This window comes from Puma concolor, chromosome D3 (assembly GCF_028749965.1).
Source record: "Puma concolor isolate L17-30 chromosome D3, mPumCon1.1.hap2, whole genome shotgun sequence".
NCBI classification, from domain to species: Eukaryota; Metazoa; Chordata; class Mammalia; order Carnivora; family Felidae; genus Puma; species Puma concolor.
In genome coordinates this window covers 52,907,741-52,914,235 of record NC_141678.1, presented here as the reverse complement: position 1 = coordinate 52,914,235, position 6,495 = coordinate 52,907,741, and positions in this window count along the sequence as shown.

Below are 6,495 nucleotides of genomic sequence, written 5' to 3'. Positions count from 1 at the left end.
TTCTTTTGGCTTCCAGTAGCATGATAAATAGTTCTCCATCCCCTCACTCTCAATCTAAAGGTGTCCTCAGGTCTAAAATGAGTCTCTTGTAGACAGCAAATAGATGGGTCTTGTTTTTTTATCCATTCTGATACCCTATGTCTTTTGGTTGGCACATTTAGTCCATTTACATTCAGTGTTATTATAGAAAGATATGGGTTTAGAGTCATTGTGATGTCTGTATGTTTTATGCTTGTAGTGATGTCTCTGGTACTTTGTCTCACAGGGTCCCCCTTAGGATCTCTTGGAGGGCTGGTTGAGTGGTGACAAATTCCTTCAGTTTTTGTTTGTTTGGGAAGACCTTTATCTCTCCTTCTATTCTAAATGACAGACTTGCTGGATAAAGGATTCTCGGCTGCATATTTTTTCTGTCTAGCACACTGAAAATCTCGTGCCAATTCTTTCTGGCCTGCCAAGTTTCAAAAGAGAGATCAGTCACGAGTCTTATAGGTCTCCCTTTATATGTGAGGGCACGTTTACCCCTTGCTGCTTTCAGAATTTTCTCTTTATCCTTGTATTTTGCCAGTTTCACTATGATATGTCGTGCAGAAGATCGATTCAAGTTACGTCTGAAGGGAGTTCTCTGTGCCTCTTGGATTTCAATGCCTTTTTCCTTCCCCACTTCAGGGAAGTTCTCAGCTATTATTTCTTCAAGTACCCCTTCAGCACCTTTCCCTCTCTCTTCCTCCTCTGGGATACCAATGATGCGTATATTATTTCTTTTTAGTGTATCACTTAGTTCTCTAATTTTCCGCTCATACTCCTGGATTTTTTTATCCCTCTTTTTCTCAGCTTCTTCTTTTTCCATAACTTTATCTTCTAGTTCACCTATTCTCTCCTCTGCCTCTTCAATCCGAGCCGTGGTGGTTTCCATTTTGTTATGCATTTCGTTTAAAGCGTTTTTCAGCTCCTCGTGACTGTTCCTTAGTCCCTTGATCTCTGTAGCAAGAGATTCTCTGCTGTCCGCTATACTGTTTTCAAGCCCAGCGATTAATTTTATGACTATTATTCTAAATTCACTTTCTGTTATATTATTTAAATCCTTTTTGATCAGCTCATTAGCTGTTGTTATTTCCTGGAGATTCTTCTGAGGGGAATTCTTCCGCTTGGTCATTTTGGATAGTCCCTGGCGTGGTGAGCACCTGCAGGGCACTTCCCCTGTGCTGTGGTGTATAACTGGAGTTGGTGGGCGGAGCCGCAGTCAGACCTGATGTCTGCTCCCAGCCCACCGCTGGGGCCACAGTCAGACTGGTTCGTGCCTTCTCTTCCCCTCTCCTAGGGGCGGGATTCACTGTGGGGTGGGGTGGCCTGTCTGGGCTACTTGCACACTGCCAGGCTTGTGATGCTGGGGATCTGGCGTCTTAGCTGGGGTGGGTAGGCAAGGTGCACAGGGGCAGGAGGGGCAGGCTTAGCTTGCTTCTCCTTAGGTGATCCACTTCAGGAGGGGCCCTGTGGCAGCAGGAGGGAGTCAGATCCGCTGCCGGAGGTTTGGCTCCGCAGAAGCGCAGAGTTGGGTGTTTGCACGGAGCGAGCAAGTTCCCTGGCAGGAACTGGTTCTCTTTGGGATTTTGGCTGGGGGATGGGTGGGGAAGATGGCGCTGGCGAGCGCCTTTGTTCCCCACCAAACTGAGCTCTGTCGTCCGGGGGCTCAGCAGCTCTCCTTCCCTTTGTCCTCCAGCCTTCCCGCTTTCTGAGCAGAGCTGTTAACTTATGACCTCCCAGACGCTAAGTCGCGCTTGCTGTAGGAACACAGTCCATCAGGCCCCTCCGCTTTTTGCAAGCCAGACTCGGGGGCTCTGCTTGGCCGGCGAGCCGCCCCTCCGCCCCGGCTCCCTCCCGCCAGTCCGTGGAGCGGGCACCGCCTCGCCGCCCTTCCTACCCTCTTCCGTGGGCCTCTCGTCTGCGCTTGGCTCCGGTGACTCCGTTCTGCTAATCCTCTGGTGGTTTTCTGGGTTATTTAGGCAGGTGTAGGTGGAATCTAAGTGATCAGCAGGACGCGCGGTGAGCCCAGCGTCCTCCTACGCCGCCATCTTCCTTCTCTCTCGATTTACTACAATTTTTAAAATCATTTCCTCATTGATGTATGTTGTTTTTAATTTTTTATGATTTTTTTTTAATTTTTAGAGAGAGAGAGCTTACACAAACAGGGAAAGAAGCAGAGGAAGAGAGCAAGAGAGAGAGAGAGAGAGAGAATTTTAAGCAGGCTCCATGCTAAGCACGGAAGCCAGCATGGGCTTCATCTCACAACTGTGAGATTGACCTGAGCTGAAATCAAGAATCAAATGCTGAACTGAGTGAGCCACCCAGTCACCCCGCACACTGATGTATAAGAATTGCTTCTACACATGTTCTCTTTGCCTTGCATTGAATGGTCCCAGAGGTGAAACCTAAAAGAAATTTTTAGATGACTTCCAAATCTAATGTATCCTTGGACACAATATAGTCTATTGTTAATTATAGAAATATACATAGAATTGAGGTTATATAACAGAAACACAAATAACTTTAGCAAGAACATTAGTCATCGTTTTTATATTGTCTTATATTCCTACTGAAGAAGAGAATGTATTCGGTATGCAATACCTTTATCTGCTAGTGTTGGAAAATGTGATTGCTAATCAATGCTGTTTGACTTTTAAATTTAAATAGAAATCTCCAAGTTGCTTTTTAAAATGTTACATTAGTTCACTCTTCATAATCAAAGCAAGATGGTGCCCACTTTCTTGCATCATTACTAGCACTAGATATTATTACTTTTTGTAATTTTTCTAAATCTGATGAGAAAATGATGATATCTTGTTGATTTACAAAATACATGACACAAAAGAGGAGGAAGATGGCGGCGTAGGAGGACGCTGGGCTCACCGCGCGTCCTGCTGATCACTTAGATTCCACCTACACCTGCCTAAATAACCCAGAAAACCACCAGAGGATTAGCAGAACGGAGTCACCGGAGCCAAGCGCAGACGAGAGGCCCACGGAAGAGGGTAGGAAGGGCGGCGAGGCGGTGCCCGCTCCACGGACTGGCGGGAGGGAGCCGGGGCGGAGGGGCGGCTCGCCGGCCAAGCAGAGCCCCCGAGTCTGGCTTGCAAAAAGCGGAGGGGCCTGATGGACTGTGTTCCTACAGCAAGCGCGACTTAGCGTCTGGGAGGTCATAAGTTAACAGCTCTGCTCAGAAAGCGGGAAGGCTGGAGGACAAAGGGAAGGAGAGCTGCTGAGCCCCCGGACGACAGAGCTCAGTTTGGTGGGGAACAAAGGCGCTCGCCAGCGCCATCTTCCCCACCCATCCCCCAGCCAAAATCCCAAAGAGAACCAGTTCCTGCCAGGGAACTTGCTCGCTCCGTGCAAACACCCAACTCTGCGCTTCTGCGGAGCCAAACCTCCGGCAGCGGATCTGACTCCCTCCTGCTGCCACAGGGCCCCTCCTGAAGTGGATCACCTAAGGAGAAGCAAGCTAAGCCTGCCCCTCCTGCCCCTGTGCACCTTGCCTACCCACCCCAGCTAAGACGCCAGATCCCCAGCATCACAAGCCTGGCAGTGTGCAAGTAGCCCAGACAGGCCACCCCACCCCACAGTGAATCCGCCCCTAGGAGAGGGGAAGAGAAGGCACGCACCAGTCTGACTGTGGCCCCAGCGGTGGGCTGGGGGCAGACATCAGGTCTGACTGCGGCTCCGCCCACCAACTCCAGTTATACACCACAGCACAGGGGAAGTGCCCTGCAGGTGCTCACCACGCCAGGGACTATCCAAAATGACCAAGCGGAAGAATTCCCCTCAGAAGAATCTCCAGGAAATAACAACAGCTAATGAGCTGATCAAAAAGGATTTAAATAATATAACAGAAAGTGAATTTAGAATAATAGTCATAAAATTAATCGCTGGGCTTGAAAACAGTATAGCGGACAGCAGAGAATCTCTTGCTACAGAGATCAAGGGACTAAGGAACAGTCACGAGGAGCTGAAAAACGCTTTAAACGAAATGCATAACAAAATGGAAACCACCACGGCTCGGATTGAAGAGGCAGAGGAGAGAATAGGTGAACTAGAAGATAAAGTTATGGAAAAAGAGGAAGCTGAGAAAAAGAGAGATAAAAAAATCCAGGAGTATGAGCGGAAAATTAGAGAACTAAGTGATACACTAAAAAGAAATAATCTACGCATAATTGGTATCCCAGAGGAGGAAGAGAGAGGGAAAGGTGCTGAAGGGGTACTTGAAGAAATAATAGCTGAGAACTTCCCTGAAGTGGGGAAGGAAAAAGGCATTGAAATCCAAGAGGCACAGAGAACTCCCTTCAGACGTAACTTGAATCGATCTTCTGCACGACATATCATAGTGAAACTGGCAAAATACAAGGATAAAGAGAAAATTCTGAAAGCAGCAAGGGGTAAACGTGCCCTCACATATAAAGGGAGACCTATAAGACTCGTGACTGATCTCTCTTTTGAAACTTGGCAGGCCAGAAAGAATTGGCACGAGATTTTCAGTGTGCTAGACAGAAAAAATATGCAGCCGAGAATCCTTTATCCAGCAAGTCTGTCATTTAGAATAGAAGGAGAGATAAAGGTCTTCCCAAACAAACAAAAACTGAAGGAATTTGTCACCACTCAATCAGCCCTCCAAGAGATCCTAAGGGGGACCCTGTGAGACAAAGTACCAGAGACATCACTACAAGCATAAAACATACAGACATCACAATGACTCTAAACCCATATCTTTCTATAATAACACTGAATGTAAATGGACTAAATGTGCCAACCAAAAGACATAGGGTATCAGAATGGATAAAAAAACAAGACCCATCTATTTGCTGTCTACAAGAGACTCATTTTAGACCTGAGGACACCTTTAGATTGAGAGTGAGGGGATGGAGAACTATTTATCATGCTACTGGAAGCCAAAAGAAAGCTGGAGTAGCCATCCTTATATCAGACAAACTAGACTTTAAATTAAAGGCTGTAACAAGAGATGAAGAAGGACATTATATAATAGTGACAGGGTCTATCCATCAGGAAGAGCTAACAATTATAAATGTCTATGTGCCGAATACCGGAGCGCCCAAATATATAAAACAATTACTCATAAACACAAGCAACCTTATTGATAAGAATGTGGTAATTGCAGGGGACTTTAACACCCCACTTACAGAAATGGATAGATCATCTAGACACACGGTCAATAAAGAAACAAGGGCCCTGAATGAGACATTGGATCAGATGGACTTGACAGATCTATTTAGAACTCTGCATCCCAAAGCAACAGAATATACTTTCTTCTCGAGTGCACATGGAACATTCTCCAAGATAGATCATATACTGGGTCACAAAACAGCCCTTCATAAGTTTACAAGAATTGAAATCATACCATGCATACTTTCAGACCACAACGCTATGAAGCTTGAAATCAACCACAGAAAAACGTCTGGAAAACCTCCAAAAGCATGGAGGTTAAAGAACACCCTACTAACGAATGAGTGGGTCAACCAGGCAATTAGAGAAGAAATTAAAAAATATATGGAAACAAACGAAAATGAAAATACAACAATCCAAACGCTTTGGGACGCAGCGAAGGCAGTCCTGAGAGGAAAATACATTGCAATCCAGGCCTATCTCAAGAAACAAGAAAAATCCCAAATACAAAATCTAACAGCACACCTAAAGGAACTAGAAGCAGAATAGCAAAGGCAGCCTAAACCCAGCAGAAGAAGAGAAATCATAAAGATCAGAGCAGAAATAAACAATATAGAATCTAAAAAAACTGTAGAGCAGATCAACGAAACCAAGAGTTGGTTTTTTGAAAAAATAAACAAAATTGACAAACCTCTAGCCAGGCTTCTCAAAAAGAAAAGGGAGATGGCCCAAATAGATAAAAACATGAATGAAAATGGAATTATTACAACCAATCCCTCAGAGATACAAACAATTATCAGGGAATACTATGAAAAATTATATGCCAACAAATTGGACAACCTGGAAGAAATGGACAAATTCCTGAACACCCACACTCTTCCAAAACTCAATCAGGAGGAAATAGAAAGCTTGAACAGACCCATAACCAGCGAAGAAATTGAATCAGTTATCAAAAATCTCCCAACAAATAAGAGTCCAGGACCAGATGGCTTCCCAGGGGAGTTCTACCAGACGTTTAAAGCAGAGATAATACCTATCCTTCTCAAGCTATTCCAAGAAATAGAAAGGGAAGGAAAACTTCCAGACTCATGCTATGAAGCCAGTATTACTTTGATTCCTAAACCAGACAGAGACCCAGTAAAAAAAGAGAACTACAGGCCAATATCCCTGATGAATATGGATGCAAAAATTCTCAATAAGATACTAGCAAATCGAATTCAACGGCATATAAAAGGAATTATTCACCATGATCAAGTGGGATTCATTCCTGGGATGCAGGGCTGGTTCAACATTCGCAAATCAATCAACGTGATACATCACATTAACAAA